The sequence below is a fragment of the Balaenoptera acutorostrata genome, chromosome 9 (genome assembly GCF_949987535.1).
Source record: "Balaenoptera acutorostrata chromosome 9, mBalAcu1.1, whole genome shotgun sequence".
Taxonomy (NCBI): Eukaryota; Metazoa; Chordata; class Mammalia; order Artiodactyla; family Balaenopteridae; genus Balaenoptera; species Balaenoptera acutorostrata.
The window spans coordinates 107098915-107125073 of record NC_080072.1 but is presented as its reverse complement, the minus strand read 5'-3'; the positions used below and the strand labels follow the sequence as shown (position 1 = coordinate 107125073).

Here is a 26159-nt window from a genome sequence, read left to right as displayed (position 1 = left end):
ATCAAACCATCACATGTACATCTTTAATATATACAATTTTAATTTGTCAATTATACCTTAGAAAAGCTGGAAAAAAAGAAAAAGAACAACTTTTGAAACAACAACAAAAAAAGAAAAAGGTTGAATGTGTGAAAAAAGGAGTGTGGAATTTAACCTGAAATTTCTGATAGTAAATCAAAAAAATTTCTCTTACTCTCAGCATGATCTCTGTCTCTCTCTCTTGCTCTCTCTCTCTTTTCTGGTGGAATTAGGTACTTGGATTTCATCAGTCTTTTTTTTTTTTTCTTGTTTGCCTTGTGGTCTTTCTCTTCAGTAAGAACTGCCAAGCTATTTAAGGAGGAAATGCAAACTACAGTGAATTTCCCAAGGCACAGCTCAAAGATACTTGCTGGTCCCTGTAGAGTTGGATCTCTATGAAGCCCTGTGGTATTTTAAGGTGAGAATAGGAGACACTTTGAACTTTGCAACCATAAAAGTTATACTGGACTGCAGATACGGATCAGTGGATATAACTTCCTCAGGAATTTAAATATGTCAAATACACCAAAGGATATTTGATCATCCAAGATGTGGAGTGAGGGGAACTACTAAGTGACTCATTCTGGCCATACTCTTGACTTCTTTCAAATACAGGAGGAGGCTGGAAATATCAAAGACAGCTCCAGATTAAGGACTGATCAAGAAATTCTAAAGAAAGAGGGGTGTATCCTCACCCACCGATTATTGTAACATAAACATGAAGAGCACAGACTTTGGAGTCCAAGAGATGAGAGCTGTGTGACCTTTCCAAAGTTATTTACTGCTCTGAGCCTTTGTAACATGATTGAGAATGGAGACAATGATTTACCAATTGGAATATATTGCTTAGTTGCCCAACGCAGGCAACTAGATTTGTCCAAGTATGAGAGTGTTGGGAAGTTCTTTCGGGAGCTGGTGAAACATCTTGTCTGAGATATGTTCATTGAATGAGTTCTACTTTCTACCTCTGGTAGCTTAATTTGCCTCAGAAATCAAAGTGGAGCTTTGGAAGTGTTTTTCTCACTAACAGTCCTTCTAACGCCCATCCCATGCACAGATACTGAGACCAACACGCTTTGGTCCACTGTAGACTTCTCTATGCTTCTAGGTGCCCAGGAGACATTAAAACAAGCATTTGATGGAGTTATTTACCCTTCAATTTCCCCAATGTATTATTTATGATTTATCTTTTATACTGAATAAAGAAATTTAAAAACTTGTTTTTATGGGCTATTTGTTGTTTCTTCCCCACCCCCACACTCTTTTTTTTTTTTTCACTTAAATTATGACTGAAGTCATCGCTTTTCATATGCGATGTTTCTATTGACTTTAAAACTAATGTAATCATTCAAAAATCTGCCAAACCCAGCCCTGAGGAATAAAGAAATAGGAGCAGTCCTAAATGGGGGAGGGTGGACATCCAGGACTGCTGACTTAGAGAGCACTTCCCCCAGGTGTGACTATATTAAAACCATATTTCACTTTAATAGGGAAGCACTGGAAGGGAACTTGGGGGAGGGTGGCCTCTCCTGATGCATGGGACTCCATTTGGACTAATAAAAGACCACTTAGCCATGAGGGCTCGTTACAATTAAATTGTCTCTAAACAGTTGGCTTCTTGGTAAACCTCCAGAGTAGAACAGCTGGAGCGTATGCAGCGGGAGGAGCTGAGGTCTGCTCCTGTCCCTGGAGCCAGAGTGCCTTTCAGTGACCCTCGTAAATCTCACTGCATAGGAGGTGCTGCTGAATGTCCTTTTAATCCTTTGGCTCAGCAGAGGACCCACGGCAAGGTATTGATCTGCTCTAAATCTTAGTATAACTTAACTGTCTCTGTTCTCATGCTGTCTTATTCTAGTAATGTTTCAACATAATATTAGCCTTGTTAAGTGATTTGAGGATTATTTCTTCTGTTTCTATTTCCTGAAACAATTTGTAGAATAGAGACTATTTATTATCTGATATTTTAATTGAACTTGCTATAAAGCCTGAGCACAGTGACTGTGCTTGTAGACTTTTATCTTTAAATGTACAACTTGATAAGTTTTGACATATGTGTATACCCATGAAGCTATCACCATGATCAAGACAGTGAAAGTATCTATAATCTCCAAAATTCACTATGAGTTTGACTTTTTTTAGATTCCATGTATAGGTGAGATCATACAATATTTCTCTCTCTGTGTCTGGCTAATTTCACTTAGTATAATGTTTCCAAGGTTCATCTATGTTTCCACAAATGACAGGATTGCCTTCTTTTTTTAAGGCTGAATAATATTCCATATATATTTATATTAATTATATTTATATATATATGAAAAGAAGTATTTTTTCACATTTTCCTTACCAATTCTTCGGTCTCCTTATGCTGTTTGCATATCTTAGCTACTATGAAGAATGCTGCAATGAATATGAATATGTTCATTGAGATACTGATATGTCTTTGAGGTGCTGATTTCATTTCCTTTGGATATATACCCAGGGGTGGAATTGAATTGTTAGGTGATATGTTAGTTATAGTCTTAATTTTTTACAGAAATGCCATACTGTTTTTCCTAATGGTTATAACAATGTTAGAACTTCTAATACTGTCCCTCTTGTACTGTCTCTAAGGTTTCTTGCCCTCTATCCTTTTTCTCTCTGTTCTTTAGATTGGATAATTGCTATTGATTTATCCTAATGGTCCTCTGTTTTCTCCACTATTTGGTAAAAATCACCCAGTAAATTGTTTATTCTGGATATCATACTTTTTTTTTTGTTTAACTTTCATCTTATTAAGACACTTTTAAAAAAATTTTTTTATTGGGGTATAGTTGATTTACAACGTTCTGTTAAGACAGAAAGTTTTTAGAGCAGTTTTAGCTTGACACTAAAATTGAGGGGAACTTTCCAATACTCCCGGCCCCTGAGACGGAGCAGGACACTGTGGTCCTTGCCCCACCCCCATGTCCTCAGCCTGCCTTTTGTCTGTGGAAAAACCTTAGCCAAAAAGTAAGTTTAATCAGAGAAGTGAGAAAATGCAGAAACAAAGGGAAACAGTCAAAGGAGACCAAATAATAATAGTTTAGTCATTAAACAGAGTCATGGACATTTCATTCCTCCTTAAGGGCTGTAGATAATATTCTAAGTCATATCCCGTGAGCTGTCTTATACATACTGAAACCCCTACCTGGTGGAAAAAGTTAACTACATGATGACCAGGCTGTAGCCATGACATAAGCTGCCACAATTCCAAGAATTGGCCTCACAGAAATGGGAACAAACCGACCCTGGAAATGAAGATTAACTGTACCTAAAACAATCGAGGTGACGCTGGTCAGACCACCGATGACCAATTTCAAGATGACTGTCAGAGCTGACCGTATTGTTTCTGCCTGTAGCTCCCTCCCTCTGTCTATAAAAGCTCTTGCTCCCTGATTGTCGGGGGGCGGGGGAAGTCGGCCTTTGGACAGGCATCTGCCCTCCCACCCCACCCCCGGTTGCCAGCCTCCAAAATAAAGCATCCTTTGCTTTCCTACCAACACTTGTCTCTCGAGAATTGGCTTCCGAGCGGAGAACAGCTGGACCTGGGTTCAGTAACACCCTTACACATGCATAGCCTCCTCCATTATCCATACTCCTCACCAGAGTGATACATTTGTTACAACTGATGAATTCACATCAGCACATCATAATCACCCCAAATCCATAGTTTATATTATGATTCACTTTTGGTGTTGTACACTGTATGGCTTTGCATAAACATATAATTGCATATATCCTTCATTATAGTATAATACAGAGTATTCTCACTGTCCTAAAAATTCTCCACATTCTACTTATTTACCCCTCGCTCCCCCATCCCCAACCCCTAGCAACCAGTGATCTTTTTAATCTCTCCAAGGGTTTGCCTTTTTCAGAATGTCATAAAGTTGGAATCATACAGTAAGTAGCCTTTTCAGATTGACTTCTTTCACTTAGTCATATGCCTTTAAGTTTCCTTCATGTATTTTCATGGCTTAATAGTTCATTTATTTTTTGGCACTGAATAATATTTTATTGTCTGGATGTACCAGTTTATTTATCCACACACTTACTGAAGGACATCTTGGTTGCTTCCAGGTTTTGGCAAATATGAATGAAGCTACTTTAAACATCCGGGTGCAGGTTTTTGTATGGACACAAGTTTCTAACTTTTTTTGGGTAAATACCAAGGAGTACAACTGCTGAATCATATAGTAACCATATAGTAATCATATAGTAAGAGTATGTTTAGTTTTATAGGGAACCACCAAACTGACTTCCAAAGTGATTCTATCATTTTGCATTCCAACCAGTAATAAATAAGAGACCCTGTTGCTCTACACTCTCACCAGCATTTGGTGTTTTCCATGTTCTAGATTTTGGCCATTCTAATGGTGTGTAGTGATAGTGGATTGTTGTTTTACTTTGCATTTCTCTGATGACATATGACCTAGGGTATCTGTTCATGTACTTATTTGCCATCTGTATATCTTCTTTGGTGAGTTGTCCATGAAAGTTTTTGGCCCATTTTTTAATTGGGTAGTTATTTTCTTATTATTGAGTTTTAAGAATTCTCTGTATATTTTAATAACAAGTATTTATCAGTTATGTCTTTTGCAAAATTTTCTCCCATTCTTTGGTTTGCCTTCTCATTCTCTTGACATTGCATTTTGCAGAGCAGATGTTTTTAGTTTTAATGGAGTCCAGCTCTTATCCATATTTCTTTCATGGATCATGCTTTGGTGTTTTATCTAAAAGTCGTCACCATACCTAATGTCATCCAGGTTTGCTCCTATATTATCTTCTAAGAGTTTTATAGTTTTGAATTTTACATTCAGTATTGTGATCTTATTGGACCTAATTTTTGTAAGAGAAATAAGGTCTCTGTCTAGATTCGTTTTTTTTTCTTTTTTTGTGTGTGTGGATACCCAGTTGCTCCAGCATCATTTGTTGAAAAGATTATCTTTTCTCCATTGTCTTGTCTTTGCTCCTTTGTCAAAGGTTAGTTGATTCTGATTATGTGGGTATATTTCTGGGCTTGCTATTCTATTCCACTGATTCATTTGTCTATTCTTTTGCCAATAGCACTCTGTCTTGATTACTGTAGCTTTATAGTAAATCTTAAAATCAAGTAGTTTCAGTCCTCCAATTTTGTTCTTCTTTAATAATATGTTGGCTATTCTGAGTCTTTTCTTCTCCATAAAAACTTTAGAATTAGTTGGTTGATATTCATCAAGTAACTTACTGGGATTTTGATTAAGATTGCACTAAATCTGTAGATCAAGTTGAAAAGAATTGACGTCTTGACAATATTGAGTATTCCTATTCATGAACATGAAATATCTTTTCCTTTATTTATTTAGTTCTTTGATTTCATTCATCAGTAGTTTCGCTCATACAAACCTATAAATATTTTGTTAGGTTTATACCTAAGTAGTTTATTTTTTTGGATGTTAATGTAAGTGGTATTGTGTTTTAAATTTCAAATTCTAGTTGTTCATTGCTGGTGTTCAGGAAAGTGACTTTTGTATATTAATTTTGTATCCTGCAACCTTGCCAGAATTGCTTATTACTTCCAGAAGTTTTCTTGTCAATTCTTATGGATTTTCTACATAGATGATCATGTTATCTGTGAGCAATGACAAGCTATTCATTCCTTCCCAATCTGTATACCTTTTATTTTCTCTTCTTTTGTTATATTAGCTGGAAATTCCAGTACAATGTTGAAAAGGAGTGGTGAGAGAGGACATCCTTGCTTGTACTGGATCTTAGTGGGAAAGCTTTGAATTTCTCACCATTAAGTATGAGGTTAGCTGTGGGTTTTTCATAGATAGTTTTTTTATCAAGTTGAGGAAGTTCCCTTCTCCTAGTTTACTGAGTTTTTAAAATCATGAATGAGTGCCTGATGTTGTCAAATGCTTTTTCTGCATCTCTTGATATGATTATGTAATTTTTCTTTTTTATCCTGTTGATGTGGTGGATTACATTAATTTATTTTCAAATGTTTTTCCAGCCATGAATATTTGTGATAAATCCCAATTAGTCGTGGTGTATAATTCTTTTTATACATTGTTGGATTCAATTGGCTAATGTTTTGTTGAGGATTTTTGCATCTATGTTCATGAGAGATATTGGTTTGTACTTTTCTTTTCTTGTAATGCCTTTCTCTGCTTTTGGTGTGAGAGTAATGCTAGCATCACAGAATGAGTTAGGAAATATTTTCTTTGCTTCTATTCTCTGAAAGAGATTGTAGATAATTGGTGTAATTTATTCCTTAACTATTTGGTAGAATTAAATTCTACCAGTGAACTCATCTGGGCCTGGTGCTTTCTGTTTTGTAAGGTTATTAGTTATTGATTGAGTTTTTAAAAACAGACATAGACCCATTCAGATTGTCTATTTCTTCTTATGTGGTTTTGGCAGACTGTGTTTTTTAAGGAACTGGTCCAGTTCATTAAGTTATCAAATTTGTGAGTGTAAGAGTTGTTCATAATATTCCTTTTGATCCTTTCAGTGCCCTTAGGACTTGTAGTGATGTCCTTTCTCTCTTTTTTTTTTTTTTTCTGTATTAGTAATTTGTGTTGCTCTTTTTTTTTTTTTTTTCTTTAGTTAGCCTGGGTAGAGACATTGATTTCATTGCTCTTTTCAAAGAACCAACTTTTAGGTTCATTGATTTTTCTCTATTGATTTTCTGTTTTCAATTTCACTGATTTCTGCTCTATTTTTTATTATTATTTTTCTCTCCAAAAATTTTACTTTCAAATAACCCTATACCATGTCACAGAGAGTGTAGGTGCCTAAAATGACAAAATCCTAATTCTTTTCTTCTGTCTCTTGTATCATTGCTGTCATTCATTTCATTTATATATAAGCCTACATAAATCTATCTATCTACTTATCTATCTATCTCTACCGTTCACCCTTGAACAACGAGGGGGTTAGGGGCCACAACTCTCTGCACAGTTGAAAATCTGTGTATAACTTTACTGTTAGCCCTCTGTATCTGCGGTTTCACCTCCATGGATTCAACCAACCTACCATAATGTAGTATTGTAGTATTTATTTATTGAAAAAAATTTACATATAAGTGGATCAACACAGCTCAAACCCATGTTGTACAGGGGTCAACCGTATATGTTAAATTATCAAATTTGTCTCTTGGTAGTCTTCTCAAATAGTAGTTTTTTATATACTTTTGATAATATATATTATATGTAATATATGTAATATAATGTTTACATTTGATAAATACATAAACATACATAATCCAAGACATTGTTGGCATTACTCTTTGAACTGTTATCTGTTAGATTAATTAAGACTAAGAAAAATAAAAGTTTTTATTTTAACTTCACTTTGATGCTCTTTCTTACTTTATGGAGATCTGAGTTTCTGACCAATATTATTTTACTTCTCTCTGAAGAAATTCTTTTAACATTTTTTGCAAGCCAGGTCAAAAATTCCCTTAATTTTTTTCCTGAGAAAGTCTATATTTCTCTTCCAATTTTGAAGGATAATTTTGCAGAATTCTAGGTTTGTAGTTATCTCCTTCAACACTTTAAATATCTATATACTCTCTTCTTGCTTGCATGGTTTCTGAGGATACATTAGATGCAATTCTTATTTTTGTTTCTCTTTAGTAACATGTGTTTTTCCTCTGGCTTCTTTCAGGATTTTTTCTTTGATTTTTCTCTAGTTTGAAGACTATTTGCCTAGGTTTAGTTTCTATGGTGTCTTTCCTGGTCAGTGTTCTCTGTTTCCTGGATCTGTGGTTGATGTCTGACAGACATTAATTTGGGGAAATTCTTAGTCATTATTGTTTAAAATATTTCTTCTGTTTTTTTCCTCTGTATCTTCTTCTTCTGGCATCCCCATTACATATGTTACACCTTCTGTAATTGCCCCCTAGTTCTTGGAATTGCTGTTGTTTTTTCAGTCTTTGTTCTCTTTTTAGTTTTCAAGGATCCTGTCTGCTATATCTTCTAAATTAGAGATACTTTCCTCAGTTGTGTCTAATCTACTAATAACCTCATCAAAGGCATTCTTCATTTCTGTTACAATGTGTTATCTCTAGTATTTCTTTTTGGTTCTTTCTTAGGATCTTCATCTCTCTGCTTACATTCCCCATCTGTTCTAGCATGCTGTCTTCTTTATCCATTAGAGGCCTTAGCATATTAATCATAGTGGTTTTAAATTCCTAGTCTGATAAATCCAACACCCCTGCCATGTCTGGTTCTGATGCTTGCTCTGTCTTTTCAAACTGTGGTTTTGTTTTTTGCTTTTTAGTATGTCTTGTATTTTTTCCTTGTTAGCTGGACATGATGTACTGGGTGAAAGGAGCTGCCATAAATAGACTGTTAGTAATGTGGTGGTAAAGGGTTGGGGTAGGGAAGCATTCCATAGTCTTATAGTCAGGGCTCAGTCTTTTAGTGAGCCCATTTCTCTGGATTGTGAACTTCACAAGTGTTTATCCATTTTTTTCTCCCCTGCCTAGGGGAGTCAAAAATGGCTAGAGCTCATTGGAGTTGGGTATATCCCTTCCTTCAGGTCAGTTAGGCTCTGATAAGACCCAGCAGGTTTGGCTCTGGTTACCTAGTTTTCCTTGAGGGCAGGCCTTGTGAAGAAAAGCAGAGTGCTCTGGTATATTTCAAAATGGTTTCTTTTTCTCTCCCCATGTGAGAAACATGAGGGGAATTTTCTCCATAATTTACTGTGGGAACCTGGTTGAGTTCCTGGAGGTAAATATCACAATATTGTGCACTCCCTCCCACCTCTGGCTGGGTTCCCCTGGAGTTTTTAACTCTCAGAGTTGTCCACACTAAGCCTTCAGCAACTTGTCAATTACAGTTTAAGTTTTCCTTCACCAACACTGATTCCCTCTCTGGTTTCCCCTGAGTGTCTGCTCTGATAAGCTGTGACTTTCTGTATTTGTTGTCTGATTGTCCAATCTTGGGGGCAACAGTTTGCCCTGTATCTTCCCCTTTTATACGGATCCAGGAAGAGTTATTTATTTTTCATTCTGCTCAGTTGTTTACTTGTTAGAATGAAGTGGTCACTCCAAACTTCTTCCATGTGGAACCCAATATTGTATTTTTTAATTAAAAAAATATTCATTTAGTTCTATTTCTCCAGAGGTTTTGTGTTTTTTACATTTATTGCCAGCATATTTTTCTTTATCTCATAAGGCATACTTGTACACTGACTTTACATCTTTGTCTACTTATTCACATATCTGTGTCATCTTGGGATTGGCTTTGAATAATACCCTTGGAGTGAGTCTCATTTCCCTTATTCTTTATATGTTGAGCAATTTGTACTGTATCCTGAATATTGTGAATGTTATATCGTTGAATCTCTGGATTATGATATACACCTTGAAAAAATTTTTTTAAATTATTTACTGAGCAATTAACTCTGTGGACTTAGACTGTAAAATTTGTCTGTTGGTAATCAGTTCATATAGCAGGCCAGTTATTTTATCATAAACTGAACTGTTTGCTTTTTGCCTCACATACACATACTTAAACTAGAGCCTGGCAGAGTTAACACACAGAATTTGGGATTTTCTTTATCTGGCTCTTTCTTTTCTGGAAATCTCCCATAGTGGCTCTAGTTATCCATAACTTTGATTTTTTGTTCTTCAGGCCTGAAACATAGCAAGGTTTTCTATAAATTTCTGTTTCCTAACATTCTGTGCATGCTGTGAAGATTTCAGTCACCCACAAACTTAACCAATATAAATAGTAAATCCATCTCATTCTGGTCTGTTCTTTCAAATTTGGATCCCTTTAAAATTCTGCCTTCAGTTATTTGTTTTATTTATTTATTTATTTTTCTTTTCAGATTTAAACTGTTATAAGAAAGGTGGTAGGTCTGTTTGATCATAATAGAAGAAGAATATATAACTTGATTACTTAAAACCTAAGTATCTTTGTCTTTAAACTAGAAAGTGTAATCAATTTATTTTCATAAATGATATATTTGGATTTATTATTACATTATTTAGGACTCTATACTTTAATTTTCTATTTGTTTTCTTTTTTTTCTGAATTCCATATGTGACTTTGGAAGTAACATACTCCATTTTCATTAGTTTAGTTATTCTGTTCAAATTTTTAGCATGTACAGTGCACTTAAACATCTAAAGTTAATTAATATCCATACCTTCTTCCTAATTATACAAAGATCTTAGCACACTTTTACTCTGATCTTTCCCCATTCCCTTGCTCGCATTGTTTTATATAATCCAAATTGGTGATTGGTATTTTTTATCATTATTGAATTTTAGTCAATCTTTACTTTATGTTCATTTATGTTTTTACCTTTCATCCTCATCATCATTGCTCTTTTTCTTCAGATTATTTTGTTCTGGGTTCAATTTTCTTGAAGTTCACACATACACACACTTTCAATGAGGTTTTTTTTTTTTAATTTTTCTTTATTTTATTCTCACTCTTGAATGATATGGTAGCTGGGTATAGAATTCTAGATTGAGTATTATATCTTCATTGTGAAGAAGTCACCTCTCGGTTCATTTGTTGTGCTTTTTTAGGGGGGGTAAGTAAATTGTCTTTTCTGTTAGGCTGCTTTTATAATCTTTCATTTTTCTTAGGTGACTAAAGTTAACCTTGACATATCTTATCTTTGAGTGTATTTATTTATTTACTGCTTAAGATTTAGTTTTATTATACTTCTTGAAGCTGAGTGTTAGGTATTTCATAACTTGTAAACATTTCACTGCCATTATTTTCACAAAAATTTCCTCTTACCCTTTCTTTTCATTTTCTCCTGGTATTCCTAGAGGATATATATTGGTACATCTCATCCCAGCTTTCCTATTTCTTATCCTCTGTCTTTATTTTTTTTTTAATAAATTTATTTATTTTATTTATTTATTTTTGGCTGTGTTGAGTTTTCATTGCTGCACGTGGGCTTTCTCTAGTTGCATTGAGCATGGGCTGCTCTTTGTTGCAGCGTGTGGGCTTCTCACTGCAGTGGCTTCTCTTGTTGCAGAGCATGGGCTCTAGGCCTGTGGGCTTCAGTAGTTGTGGCTCACAGGCTCAGTAGTTGTGGCTCACAGGCTCTAGAGTGCAGGCTCAGTAGCTGTGGTGCATGTGCCCAGTTGCTCTGCGGCATATGGGATCTTCCTGGATCAGGGCTCAAACCTGTGTCCCCTGCATTGACAGGTTGATTCTTAATCACTGTGCCACCAGGGAAGCCCTCTTATCCTCTTTCATAACTTCTTTCATGTTTTTCTTGTCTTTGTCTCTCATTGCTCTATTATGAGTAGTTTATTCATATTTATTATATATTACATAATTTATTAGTGCTATATTTCTTTTAGTCTAATCTGCTTTTTCAACCATTTATTAGATATTTTTAAATGGCTATTTCTAATATCTAGAACTTCTAATTTGTGTCAAACCTGCCAGGTTTCTTTTTTTTTCTTTTAATTTTTTTTAGTATATTCTTGTGCTTTTTATTTAAACATTTTTTTTCTTGTGCTTTTTAGATTTTATTTTATCTCTTTAATGCTAAGCCTCCCAACTACATTAATAAGCTTTTGGTTATTATTTTATATTAAACAAGATTTGTCTTGCTTCTTAAAAAATAGGAATCCTTTGTGGCCAGCATATTTCAGATATTACTACATCATGGTTTTACATTGCTTCTAACAGGAAGAAGTGAGAATGGAGAGATGTGATGAGGCATCATTGACTTAGGGTCAAGATGGTGGAGAAAATAGGAATAAAGGGTGATTCAGAAAATTCACCTGGAGCTGCTCTCCACCCTAAAGATTGAGGGGCTCTCATTTTCACTTTAAAATTAAATCCTTTGTTTTCTTCTTGCTAAAAGTATAGAATCCCTTTACTCCCTGCTATGCAAAAATATAAACAGCAGCAACACAGTACAAACAAGTTGCCAGCAACTACATTCATCACTTGCAGAGCATGTTTTGAAGGAAAATTAAATTATGAGTAATTAATTTTAGAGGTTCCTGGTCTAGAGTTATAAAAATGTTAATTGGAGTCTTTTATAAAAAGTCTTGAACTTTGAGAACTTGCATATGGAAACATAAAAACAAAAACCAAAACAGAAAAGTTGGAATAAAAATTTAAATCCAAAGAACAATTATCCTAGGTCAAATTAAAAAAATAAAAAGGATTCAGAAGCTCCTAGCAAAAGGACATTTTCCTTTGCTATAGATCCTAAATTTAGTGGGATTGTACACTACTATCAGAGGCATAATGTATATTAATTCAGTTACTCATTTGGTTAAGAGTGTTGAGCTCCTGCTACACCAGTTATTCTGCTAGACCAGTTCCATATCTGCTTGGATATGACAGTGATCAAAGCAGAAATGGCAACTACTCTCTTAACTTTTAAAATTGCTTATTTTGCATAAGTTAATTATTTATGAAATTAGACATGATTATTTCATCATGTGGGTTCAGTCATTATCAATTAACTATTTAATTGCCCTTAAGGAATTCTGACTATACTATTTACTTACTCCAGGCATACCTTTTCTTTCATAACAAAGAACACATTTTTGCTCCTCCCTACGCCTCTGGTCTTACTTTATTCTCCCTCCAAAAGTGTTACTCCCTGTCTTCAAGCCCCACTTTCTTTTATTTGGGTTCTATGATCCATGAACCATCCTGCCCATATCCACTTCACAATGTGAAATTCTGATCATACTTCAGATATGTCTTCATATTACCTTACATTTCTCCTTTATAACAATTACTACAGTTTACAAATGCATATTAATATATGAGACCACTTGCAGTTGGCTGTTGAACAATACAGGTTTGAACTGTGCAGGTCCACTTACATGCAGATTTTTTCAATAGTAAATACTGCAGCGCTACATTATCTGTGGTTGGTTGAATCCACAGATGCAGAACTGGAGAGATACAGATGAAACACGTATATGGAGGAACTGTATATATGGGGGACTGATTATAAATTATATGTGGATTTTCAGCTGTGCTGAGGGTTGGTACCCTTAACCCTTGCATTGTTCAAGAGTCAATCATACAAAGTTAAGATGCTTTTAATTGTAATATAAAAATATGATTCAAATCTTTGCTTAAATAATAAGGGTTCCTTGCCCTTTCATTGTAAGGAGTTCCTTGGTCAACTAATCATGTTGCCCCTTTTCTGATCTCTGGGAGGATCTCTCTTGTCCAATATCTATCTTGGTCACAACTTAAAGGGACAGTAGGAAGGATGCAGTCTTACTGCTTTAAGAGTTCACTTTGGTATGAGTTTAAGGACTTGGAAATTGCTTGGGGCCAAGAAATCACAGCCAAGTTTGGGATTTTATTTACTGAGTGAAAACTTGGTGGCTTACTTCACTAAAAGCATTTGTTTTCTTGTCTTCCTCCCAGTGCTGAGATCGAGACCTCGTTGGTTTGCAGTATTTCTAATGTTTATAGAATGCTCTTCTGTCTAATAAATTTCTATGGTAAAAATAAAAAAGATGGCCTCCTGCAGCAGAGTCTAAAAGGCTGGCTCTGAATCAGAGCTGCTGCATTGTAAATTGCAGTGTCAAACGTTTCCTAGTCTCACCACTTAAGTATCTTCCCAAAGATACTTAACCTCTATGTGCTTCTGTTACTTTATCTGTAAAGAAGAACAATAATTATTAGTTCTCACAGTGATTACTGTGAGAACTAATAAGTTAATCCCTATAAAGTATTCAGAACAATGCCAGACACCTAATAAGCATGTATTAAGTGTTAACTATTGTTTTTATCATTATTTGACAGATTTCACTTTATCTTTATGCGTCACAAAAATGAACAGATTTTTTATGGTCCATACTATTAATTAGTTATGATGAATTTGTTCAGAAAAGAAAACTTCCTCATTAAGTCTTGATGTAGGGACAAGTTCAACTGAATGCAAAGTTGACTGAAAACAGTTGCTTCCTCCCCCCAACCAATTAGTGGGAATGAGCACAAGAGAATCTTTTGGAATACCCACATGCGAATACTCCCCAAATTCCTTCCAGGCATAGGCTTCAAGAATGATGGTTACTACTTGTACCCACTGGGTTTGAAGGAGAGGAAGTAGGGTGACACGGCATGGCCTTGTGTCACTGGGGGGAAGAATATCTATTCCGGAAGGAGGATGCCTGCACAGTCATGAACCCTGCCTTTAGCCTCTCAGAAGGCATAAACACTGAACCCAAGTGCATTAGCCCTTCTCCATGCCTTTCCAATCAGCACTGCAAAAATAAACAGTTTATACATTTAAAGTAACCCAAGACTACCCTCACCAATTATTTTATAAGGATCCCTTGGAAGACAAACACGTTCCCCCGCTCCTCAGCCCACAGCAGCCATTCGTCTGCCATGAGCTGTTGGAGGGCTGAGTAGCTTGCTTTCCCGGGGCTCGAGGCCCAGAGCTATTTTGAGGAATAGGGTACCTGTATATCTTCCACTCTCTGGTGAAGTGTCCTATCAGCTTAAGTTTCCCTCTCTACAAAGCCTTCCTACCTCTCCACCTGACTGATGTTTCCTATTCCTGGAGTATTTGAGCACCGGTGGTTGTCCCAGGGAAGTAGATGGGGTTGGGGCCCAATTAAGCAGTAGCAGAGCTGTTACTGGAATTTCTTGTGCTCAGAACCCTGGGAATAAAACAAAATCCACCTCTACTGAGCACATACTATAGGCCAGAGACTGTGTAATTTGATTTAATCCACATTAATGTAATGCCTGGTGCGTATTATAAACCCTTCCTTAAAATGAGACAACTGAACCCAAGACGACAGAGCCAGTCAGTGGATGGCATGTCTCTGAGATGCCACCTACTTTGTTCCAATGCCATCCTCCTTCTGCTACGACGTGCTGTTTCCTACAAGAACAAGTAGCATGCACTTCATGACTCTCATGTGCTGGGTACGGAACAGAGAGATTAATGAGCACAATTGTCAGTCATCATAAGGAGCCATCCAGGGAGGCACGGATCAGATAGGGAAGCTAAAGTTCATTTTATTCTTCACATTATTCCTGGTCACATCACTGGAAAGTGATAGATCTGATATTTAAACTCAGGACTCTTTTCCAGAGCACACACTCTTTCCAATTTATATTGCTCATTATTATTTGAGCAAACAATATTTTAATCCTATCTGATCTCATCTTCTCCAATCTTACCATAGTCAATAGCTGTGAATCTGAGCACATTGTGTTTCCTGCTAAGGAACTAAATTTCTTAACTTATTGGGCAGCTATTTCTGATATTTTTCTCTTTCATTAATCTGGGGATTGTTTTTTTTTTCACCTTGCTTCCTCTCTCTCTCTCTCTCTCTATATATATATGTGGCTTTTTCCTGTGAAGACCTCATTAAGAAACTACTATTCCTTCAAGGTCATTTTGTCCTTAGTTAAGTGACCCTTCCAACATCCTTTGGGAAATCAAAGTTTTATAGAAATTAGCATAAAGGCCTGGGTTTTTTTATTAAGTCTGGAATATGTAAGAGTTCTGCGATAAAATACCTGAAGCTCTAACAGACTCTAGGGCTAGACAAACATTTTGTTTCTCATCTGAAAACTTTTGTACTCTTTACCCTCCTGATCAATTGTCGATTAGTGTGAGCTGGGCCTGGGAGGAGGATTGAGTTCATTAATAAATCAGATTATATCAGAAATTCTATCAGAGTTAGCTGAGAAAATGAGTGGATGAAGATGAAGTAGCATTATTTCTAGAAACCCTCCCTGTAAACTTCTTATTAGAGAGAAAGAGACTTCTCTGAATCCAACCTAAGTTTCAACCAAAGGCAGGATCACGGTTTTAGAGGGTCTCAATAATGCTTAGGATTCAAATTTGGTATTAACCTAAAATGAGGTTAACAGCTTCAGAGTTGATGCTACATAAAATTCTTTTTGTAGCATATAAAGTTTGTTGTGGAAGTAGTAAACATATTGGGTAATATATTAAATGCCCAAATCCCTCTTCTCTCAAAATCTATTAACTTTGGGTGAGAAATAAACTAGTTATACTCCCAGATTGATAAGAAACCAAATGAAAAATAGAAGTTGATAACAGCAGGGGTTACTGTTCTCAAATCAGTGGTGGCCCTCCTTCTTCTTAGCTAATAGGGGTCCTTTCTTGAACTCTTTTGTAAAAAGAGTCCAGGGCTGGAATGAAGGAATCTCATCTCCTTCCTCCACTAGTGTCCCCTACTCCTCAACCCCGGATTTTACCTTCTTAACCCCTTGTTTTATTGCTTGTCTGTCTCACTAGATCATAACTCCAGCATTGCCCAGATGGGGTGCACGATTTGTCAAACCCTCCTCCATGCTAGTATTCTTCTAACATTTTCCAAGGATTAGTTTATTAAAATTTCTTAATACCCCCAATCAGGTAGCGAATATCATTATATCTATTTTGCATGTGAGGAAATCAAGACCCACATAGGTTAAGTAACTTGCAAGGCCACCCAACTAGTAAGTGGATTTGAACAAGATTTGAACTTGGAAAGTCAGTTGCCAGAGTCCAAACTCCAAACTACCAAGATATATTACCAAAATAAATGGTTGTTGAATGAATGTCTTTAGTCTATATTAATATATTACATATGGATACATTCTATAGGTAATAATTCAGCATGTTTGTATATATTTATGTTAAGCATATAACATCTATGTACTATATAGATTTATTTTATATTAAGGCCACTAGCATATTATATATCATCTCAATATTTATCTAACAAAGACACAAACATATGTAACATATATGGTATCTGACTTTATAATTATTCCACAAATATTTGTCAGGGTAATATATTATATATTGTTATATATAATATATACATATAACAAATGAATATTGCATTCTTGATATATAATTTATAAATCATGGATATAGAATTAATACTAATATTTGTTTAATGAATAAATGAACAATCCCTGTGGTCAGCTTAGCCTAGTGCCTCCTTTACTGTTCTCTTCTTTGCCCTTTGCCTGTGACTCTGGTGTCAATCAAATGATTCATGCTACTAGCTTTCCCTGCTAAAAGACACACCTTGTATTTGGCAATTAAATGAGAGAGAAAAAAGTGACAACAAAGTCCCCTACATTATTTTTTTTTTAATGAGAAAACAATCTACAGTTTTGATCAGACAATAGACTGCAGCCTAAGAGAGAAGTTTGGGAATGTCCACTCTGTTGATTCAGATTGTGGAATTCAGGCAACATTCCCAGGTTGGAAATTGGGCAAGAGATGACCATTAGAACCAAGAATAAAGGAATTAAGGGTCCTTGATTATATATATTGCCTCATCCAGGAACCAGAGTAGACAGACAGATCTTCAATGAAATACCTCCAGCTTGGATATAGAAAGATCTCTCTCTCTCTCTCTCTCTCTCTCTCTCTCTCTTTATATTTATGTATATATTCCTTTGTTGGTCAAATAAAGTTGTTTGTATTCATGCTGTTGCTTTAAGACCCCGGTCTTTAGTGAGAGCTTCCATTTTCCCAGAGCAGTTCAAATGAACATGCAATTGAAAACAGATGTGGGCTCCAGCATGTTATTGCACAAGGGCGAATGGGGCACAGGGAGGGAAAGAGGGGGAGGTGGCAGGGACGGCGCGAAGGGACCTTCAGCAGCCCCAGGACTCTCATCACTCGAGGGGGTCTGAACTCCGAATTCCACCAGCCTGCACTCTGAAAATGAACTCCTAACAGAAAACAGATGGGGTGGACCTCGAGGTGGGGGAGGGGAGACGGAGGGAGGCCTGATGGGGAAAGTGCGGTGAGGAAGGTGAGGGAGCAAGCACAGTCAGAAACATGGAGAGAGTGGGTTTATTCACATGCCCATGTAAGGAAAGAAAAGTGCTAGAGGAGGTGATGGGAGTTGGGGGTGAAACATGCCTAGAACACCTAGCGCCTCCTGCAGACACAGTTTCCATTGTTTTTTGCCCCGCTGAGAAGAACCAGTGACATTAAGACGCTGCAACAGCAGGGATCATCAAGCCAGATTTTTTTTTTTTCTTCTTCTTTTTGCCTGGGAAACATCTCATCCAAACAGACCACTTGCTTTTGCAAATGCCAGTAGTCCTGATAAATCAAACTCACTGGAGTCAGCACAATCCTCATGTTACTTTCCATCAGGGCTTTGTCTGAGCAGAGGCATGCCAAGGGGTGTCTGCTGCGGGGGAGGAGGGAGCTGGTCCAGTGCATAGTCTGGACAATAATACCTCCTGGGTCTTTCCATCCTGGGAACCAGAGTTAATTCGCTTCTGTTTTCTCGGACCAGCTTATCAGAGATTTGACAGTTCCCAGATTTGAATGAAACTTTTTCCACCTTTCTTTTTCTTTCTCTTTCCTTCTTTTTCTTTCTTTCTTTCTCTTTCTTTCTTTCTTTCTTTCTTTCTTTCTTTCTTTCTTTCTTTCTTTCTTTCCCTTCCTTTCTTTCTTCCTTCCTTCCTTCCTTCCTTCCTTCCTTTCTTTCTTTCTTTCTTTCTTTCTTTCTTTCTTTCTTTCTTTCTTTCTTTCTTTCTTTCCCTCTTTCGCAGCTTAATCCTCCCTCTTCAGTAAATGAGAGGAAGAAGTAGATAGCCATACGCCTGGAGTGAATCTAAGTAGTATGCCATTTTGGGGTTTGCTAAGTTGTATATTAAGATTGCTGAGCTAACACTCCATGCTTGGGGGATTATTTGGCCCTAGATGTACTTATTTGGCAAAATAGCTTTAAATGTTCTCATGCATACCATATAATCATAAAGTAGTGACTCTCAATGGGAGAGGGGTGTTTGGGAGAGGGATTTTGCCTCCTAGGAGACTTTGGCAATGCCTAAAGTCATTTTTGGCTGTTACTGGCATGGTGGTCACTGTCTTCATGGGTGAAGGCCAGCGATGCTGCTAAATAGCCTACAGTTCACAGGACAGCACCCATCAACGATGAATTATGCAGCCCAAAATGTCATTGTGCCAATGTAGAGAAAATCTGATTATAAGCTTTATATGATCCATGTGACAATTTGAGGACAAGGATGACATGGATATATAAAATTCAGGGATCATCCTTGAATTTCATTTTAAGGTCATATCTTTAAAATCTTATGCTCCCCAAAACAAACTGATGATGCTAATGATAAAACAGCAATAATAGCTACTAATTATATTGCACTGTATGTCAAGGCACTGTTTCAAGCGCTTTACATTATAATACACTTGTTTTTCACAACAATTTTATGAGATCTGTACAATTATTTTCCTAATTTACAGGAGAAGAAACAGGAACAGAGAGGTTTAGTAATATGCCTGAGGTCACTTAGCTAGTAAGTACAGGACTGGCTTCATGGGTATTTAGCCTGTGCAATCACATAGGGCCCATGCTCCGGGGGGACCCATGCTTGGTTTAATGTTCTATTGTCACTGCCTTAAAATTCTTAATAATTTTATCACTGAACTTGTGTTTGTAAACGAAGGTCAATGGGCAGTAGATCATGCATGTGAGCGGAAGAGGTATGTGTAATATAGGAGTTGCTTGTTGGCTCAAGCTCACTACATTGACATGTAGTGTTCATGGTTTCCCATGAACACAGAATTCCAGTGGACCCACCATGCATGTGGGTTCAGTGAGACTCAAAGCAAGTACAGTGTAAGCATGTTCTATCTATGACTAAGGACGGTCACTGGGAGCCCCAAGAAGTCACACTCTCTATTCAACCAGAACTTGCATTGAAAGCAGGGGCATTCTAAGAAATGCAAATGTCCAGACACCCTATTGTATCCCTTCTTACTCATGTTACTTCCCTGTATTAGCCAACAACTTATGCTTGAAATGATCACTTAGAAGGAAGGGGAAAGATAGGACAGCCCATAATTTCTTTTCCTTTCAGCCCTCCCTTACTCATCAGTAAGCCAATGGTACAGAGCATTGGTAGGCTGTTCACATATCAAAAAGTGAAATAAGAAAGAGTTGACTTAGTTCTGTGCCATGTTTTCATGTTTTGGTAAGAATAAAATACCTATGCATATATGAGCTATGGAATAAGAATCGTGTAATTTCAGTGATCCTGCATATAATTTAACTGCTCTTATATTTGCATCGAAACTGGTATTGCACAATTTAAAGATGGATGCTCAATGGTGAAAAACTGAAATCATTTCCTCTAAATCAGGAACAAGACAAGGTTGCCCACTCTCACTGTTATTATTCAACATAGTTTAGGAAGTTTTAGCCACAGAAATCAGAGAAGAACAAGAAATAAAAGGAATCCAAATCAGAAAAGAAGAAGTAAAACTGTCACTGTTTGCAAATGACATGATACCATACATAGAGAATCCTAAAGATGCTACCAGAAAACTACTAGAGCTAATCAATGAATTTGGTAAAGTTGCAGTATACCAAATTAATGCACAGAAATCTCTTGCATTCCTATACACTAATGATGAAAAATCTGAAAGAGAAATTAAGGAAACACTCCCATTTACCATTGCAACAAAAAAAATTAAATACCTAGGAATGAGCCTACTTAAGGAGGCAAAAGACCTGTATGCAGAAAACTATAAGACACTGATGAAAGAAATTAAAGATGATACAAACAGATGGAGAGATATACCATGTTCTTGGATTGGAAGAATCAACATTATGAAAATGACTATACTACCCAAAGCAATCTACAGATTCAATGTAATCCCTATCAAACCACCAATGGCATTTTTCACAGAACTAGAACAAAAAATGTCACAATTTATATGGGAACACAAAAGACCCCAAATAGCCAAAGCAATCTTGAGAGAGAAAAACGGAGCTGGAGGAATTGGACTCCTTGACTTCAGACTATACTACAAAGCTACAGTAATCAAGACAGTATGGTACTGGCACAAAAAACAGAAATATAGACCAATGGAACAGGATAGAAACCCACGCACATATGGTCACCTTATCTTTCATAAAGGAGGCAAGAATATACAATGTAGAAAAGACAGCCTCTTCAATAAGTGGTGCTGGGAAAACTGGACAGCTACATGCAAAAGAATGAAATTAGAACACTTCCTAACACCATACACAAAAATAAACTCAAAATGGATTAAAGACCTAAGTGTAAGGCCAGACACTTAAAACTCTTAGAGAAAAACACAGGAAGTACACTCTTTTACATAAATCACAGCAAGAACCTTTTTGACCCACCTCCTAGAGAAATGGAAACAAAAACAAAAGTAAACAAATGGGACCTAATGAAACTTAAAAGCTTTTGCACAGCAAAGGAACCTATAAACAAGACAAAAAGACAACCCTCAGAATGGGAGAAAATATTTGCAAAAGAAGAAACCGACAAAGGATTGATCTCCAAAATATACAAGCAGCTCATGCAGCTCAATATAAAAAAAAAAAACCCAATCCAAAAATGGACAGAAGATCTAAATAGACATTTTTCCAAAGAAGATATACAGATTGCCGACAGACACATGAAAGGATGCTCAACATCACTAATCATTAGAGAAATGCAAATCAAAACTACAATGAGGTATCACCTCACACTGGTCAGAATGGCCATCATCAAAAAATCTGCAAACAACAAATTCCGGACAGGGTGTGGAGAAAAGGGAACCCTCTTGCACTGTTGGTGGGAATGTAAAGTGTTACAGCCACTATGGAGAACAGTATGGAGGTTCCTTAAAAAACTAAAAATGGAGCTACCATATGACCCAGCAATCCCATTACTGGGCATATACCCTGAGAAAACCAGAATTCAAAAAGTGTCATGTACCACAATGTTCATTGCAGCTCTATTTACAATAGCCAGGACATGGAAGCAACCTAAGCGTCCATCGACAGATGAATGGATAAAGAAGATGTGGCACATATATACAATGGAATATTACTCAGCCATATAAAGGAACGGAATTGATTTATTTGTAGTGAGGTGGATGGACCTAGAGTCTGTCATACAGAGTGAAGTAAGTCAGAAAGAGAAAAACAAATACTGTATGCTAATATATATATATGGAATCTAAAAAAAAAAAGATTCTGATGAACCTAGGGGCAGGACAAGAATAAAGACGCAGATGTAGAGAATGGACTTGAGGACACGGGGAGGGGGAAGGGTAAGCTGGGACGAAGTGAGAGAGTAGCACTGACATATATACACTACCAAACGTAAAATAGATAGCTAGTGGGAAGCAGCTGCATCACACAAGGAGATCAACTCAGTGTTTTGTGACCACCTAGAAGGGTGGGATAGGGAAGGTGGAAGGGAGACGCAAGAGGGAAGGGATATGGGGATATATATATAAGTATAGCTGATTCACTTTTTTATACAGCAGAAACTAACACAACATTGTAAAGCAATTATACTCCAATAAAGATATAAATAAAAATAAATAAATAAAGATGGATGGTAAAATTTTATGCTGATAAACTAAAATTGTAGAATGACATTAAATCACAAATAAAACACCATGACAAGAAGGAGAAACCGTGGAAGAAAGAAAAAGCTTCATATTTTTGTGTCTTTAACGGCGCTTTCTCCCTGACTTTTTGACAAGGGATCCTGCATTTTTAGTTCGAGCTGGGCCCTGCAAATTATTTGGTTGGCTCTGAATGACAGAATCATGATTTGAATCCTGGCAGTGCAGACCTAAAATATATGTTCTTATCTACTAGAATACCCATTGCTGTCATAGGGTCCAATGTGATAGAAATGAGCCAGTCTTTAAGAAGAATATCTTCATTTGTGGCTCGATGCCTCTCAGGGTACAAATGTTACCAGTCTGTTGGAGTGGTGAGGGTGGGGTCCGTTTCCTTCAAATAGTAATCTTTGGTTTCTGTGGGTGTCCTGAAGGGCTCTTCCTGTGCTACATGCTCAAAACTGTCTAAGGGAGAAACTGATCTTTTATGCGGTGCACACCGACTTGTATGTTTCAATGTCACACTGTTCTGTGATCTATGACTCTAGTGGATAATAACTGTGGATTTTGTTTATTGGTCCCTGAGATTTTGTATGTATGTGTATATATATCATCTCACTTTACGTATGTTATCTCAAATTAATCTTCCCCGTATCTTCCAAAGCTGATCTGCTAAGTGAATGATGATGAGTTCGGAGAGCAAGAAGTTGTGGAGTCATTATTGGAACCCAAAGCTGAATGATTTCCACAGCTCATTTAGTTGCCAGAGGCCTCCTTCTCCTCCTCTCTGCTGTAAAGGAATCCATGCCTGACCATTCTCTGCCAGGCTTTCAGTTGAATAGCCTTTGCAAAATGAAATATTATTTAGGGAAGTTCCTGTGATTTTTAACATATCCAGTAAAGCTGACATCTTTGGAAAGCTGCATTTTTATAAGACTTATTAATTTGTAGCATCTTGGCTTACAATCAGACTTACTGAAGTGACTCATAGAGCCCAAGAGAATTACTCAGTAGCATTTTGATGAAATAAGTGAAAATGACCCAGAAATGCTTCCTCTGAAATACATGAGGGTAAAAAGTTGAAGTGAAAGAATTCTCAAATGTTAAATATGTTCGGGGCATTTTTGGTTTTATCCTGGATGCACTTCAGTGAAGTTGTTTGGCCTTTGCTTCAAACTGTTTTAAAACACCAAGGGAAGTGATCAAAGAAAGACAACTCTAAGAAAATTTCATCTAATCTTCATTGGTATACTTCAACATTGCTAAGAAAATCACATTTATCTTTAGGAATTATATTCACAGCCTTTGATCTAGAGCATAAAATGATGAATAAATTTGCATACACCTTCCTTAGGAGCCATGATGTAAGTATGTATCTTACCTCTCAGACCCAGTGACTCAGAGGTATGATTCAATACACACTCCTTACACACAAGATACTGGAGCAACGGAGGGGGTGGTAGAACCTTATGCTCTTCAAAGAACATGTTATCTTCAACTTTTCAAGAGAAATACATAGAAGTGTATAAACCTTTGGGAATATGATTATTCCTTAAATGTAGAATCTGTGTGTACATCTTATTTGCTTATTATTACTAGTAGTGTTATTATTTTGGCCAACTTAAGTCAAGATAGTAAAGAAGTTATCATAGCCCATAGCCTAAGGAGTCATACATAACTGGGTTTAATTTCTAGCACCTATTTATTATTATTATTTTTTTAACTTAGGTACATTTACCTGACCTTTCCAAACCTCGCTTTCTTCATTTATAAATTTAAATAAAAGTAATCTATCTACTCTACAGGGATGTTAAAAGATTACATGATAGAAATGTAAATTGACTGGCACATAGCAAATGCTCAATAAATCAATATATGGTGCTTATTACATTGTGGGCACAAGAAAAACAACATAACTAGTTATTTTGTCCTTAAATATTAGGAAGAGCTGTGCTGAAATCTGTCCAGTCTCTGTTCATACCAACAAACTACAATTACTAAAACACAATTGCCAAAATGCTACAATTACTTTTGCAATATTATATTTCATTTTAAAATGATAAAATGCTTGGCCAGCCAAGACACATAATTGTGAGTTACTGGATTTATTTATCTGGTGTAGGATTTCACCAAATAGAATACACCAAATAGTATTGGGAAACTAGAAATAGGCATTTTAAAACTAGAATTTACATGAACCCATATGCAACAAATGTAGTTTTGTGATTTCTTGATTCATGGATAAAAGCATTTCAAATCTCTGCTTAGAGACCCTTGTAATTTACATCAGAACAAGAGGACTGGCATTCAGGTTGAGAGGAGTATTACATATCAATGTTAATGTCTATCTTCCCCTTAGATTTCAGATGAAAGAGTTAGGAAATAATGTATATATGTTACAGTGTAATATCAAAATATAATGGATTAGCTCTTTTTTTTTTCTTGTTTCACCAATTACTAATTTTGCTAGCAAACTGTAAAAAGAAAAAAGAGTATGGAAAAGTTTTAATGAGTTCTTTTTCCTGTTAATGTTTAAATCAGAAAAAAAACCTAAAACCCCATCAACCATTATAAATTTCTTTATTATAATTAAGTGTATGTCACCTTTCAATCATTTTCTTGAAAAATACTTTGCATGACTTGACTGATTTGGTTGTAGAGACACTGAATTTAGGCGGTTCTAAGGAAACTGAAGGGAAAAATATCAAGGATAGTATCTGAAATGCAAGCATAGTAGAAATTTAAACATAAGGCATATGATTTCCTTTGATGATTTTATAAACAGAAAATCATGTCATTCTTTCATCCTTTTACTTATTTCTTTACCATATGTCACTTACTGTGCAAACTTCTGATTCCTGATTTTCCTATGACCTTATGTTTTTTAGCTCCTGTTTTTATAAATAAGAGCTATCTAGTATCCTGGACTTCTGCAAATGTGTGAATTTTCCAAAGAGTATCATAATTTAGTATCTGCTAAATGCAGCTTGAGAAGCTCCAAATGAAACACAACTTAGGAACTGTGCCCTGAACCTTGTTTATCATCAATCTAGAGATAGATAGCCTTTTCCAACTAATGTGAAAACTCAGGCATTGAAATCCATACACACACACAGAGGCACATTCATGCTCAAGTGTTTTGCTGAATCAGCTGAATGAAATGATGCTTTGGAGGCAAACTAACTGCTCTGTCAGCTACACATCAGATAATTGATGCTATTTATGATAGAAATGAAACTGGAGACTGAGAAATGAACAACAAAAAGTCTTCCTTGGAATTGTTTTGTTTTCTTTGGAAAAAGGGAAGGAGCCAGTGACTCAGTTTGGCATTACACTGACCTCTTCAGAAAGAAATATTCCAGATCCCTGGGTAAAACCGACTAACCTGTAAGTAAATGTAATATTGAGACATATTTCATGATTGACTGTTTCCTGGCAATCAGATTTACTTTAGGAGAAGACAATGGACAAGTTTGAACAGGAGGAAAAAAAAAGAGAGAGAGAGAGACTGAATACAGTATAAATCTGTTCTAAACTCTTTTAAAACAAACTCAAGAATCATGTCAATATTAAGGAAATTACAGAATGCCTCCCAGATTCTTAAACATGTATTGTGAACTTGAGATTTCACTTGACTATGCAATATAAATCATACAATGTTGAACGTACGATGTAGGCATGAGGCTATCTTCAAAAATAAGTTAATGATAATAATAGCTGTCATATCTTAAGCACTTCCTATTGTTTTAGATACCTTATGT

The 26159-nt window shown here is 36.2% G+C and overlaps 1 long non-coding RNA gene across 1 annotated transcript in view; it reads left to right on the top strand.

Moving 5' to 3' along the window:
- The first annotated feature begins 1678 nt into the window (after nt 1-1678).
- The window catches only part of LOC130708857 (uncharacterized), a 167486-nt gene continuing 143005 nt past the window's right edge, over nt 1679-26159 (top strand). Inside the window, exon 1 of the long non-coding RNA XR_009009281.1 lies at nt 1679-1808. This is a non-coding gene — a long non-coding RNA (uncharacterized LOC130708857). The remainder of the gene's footprint in view (nt 1809-26159) is intronic.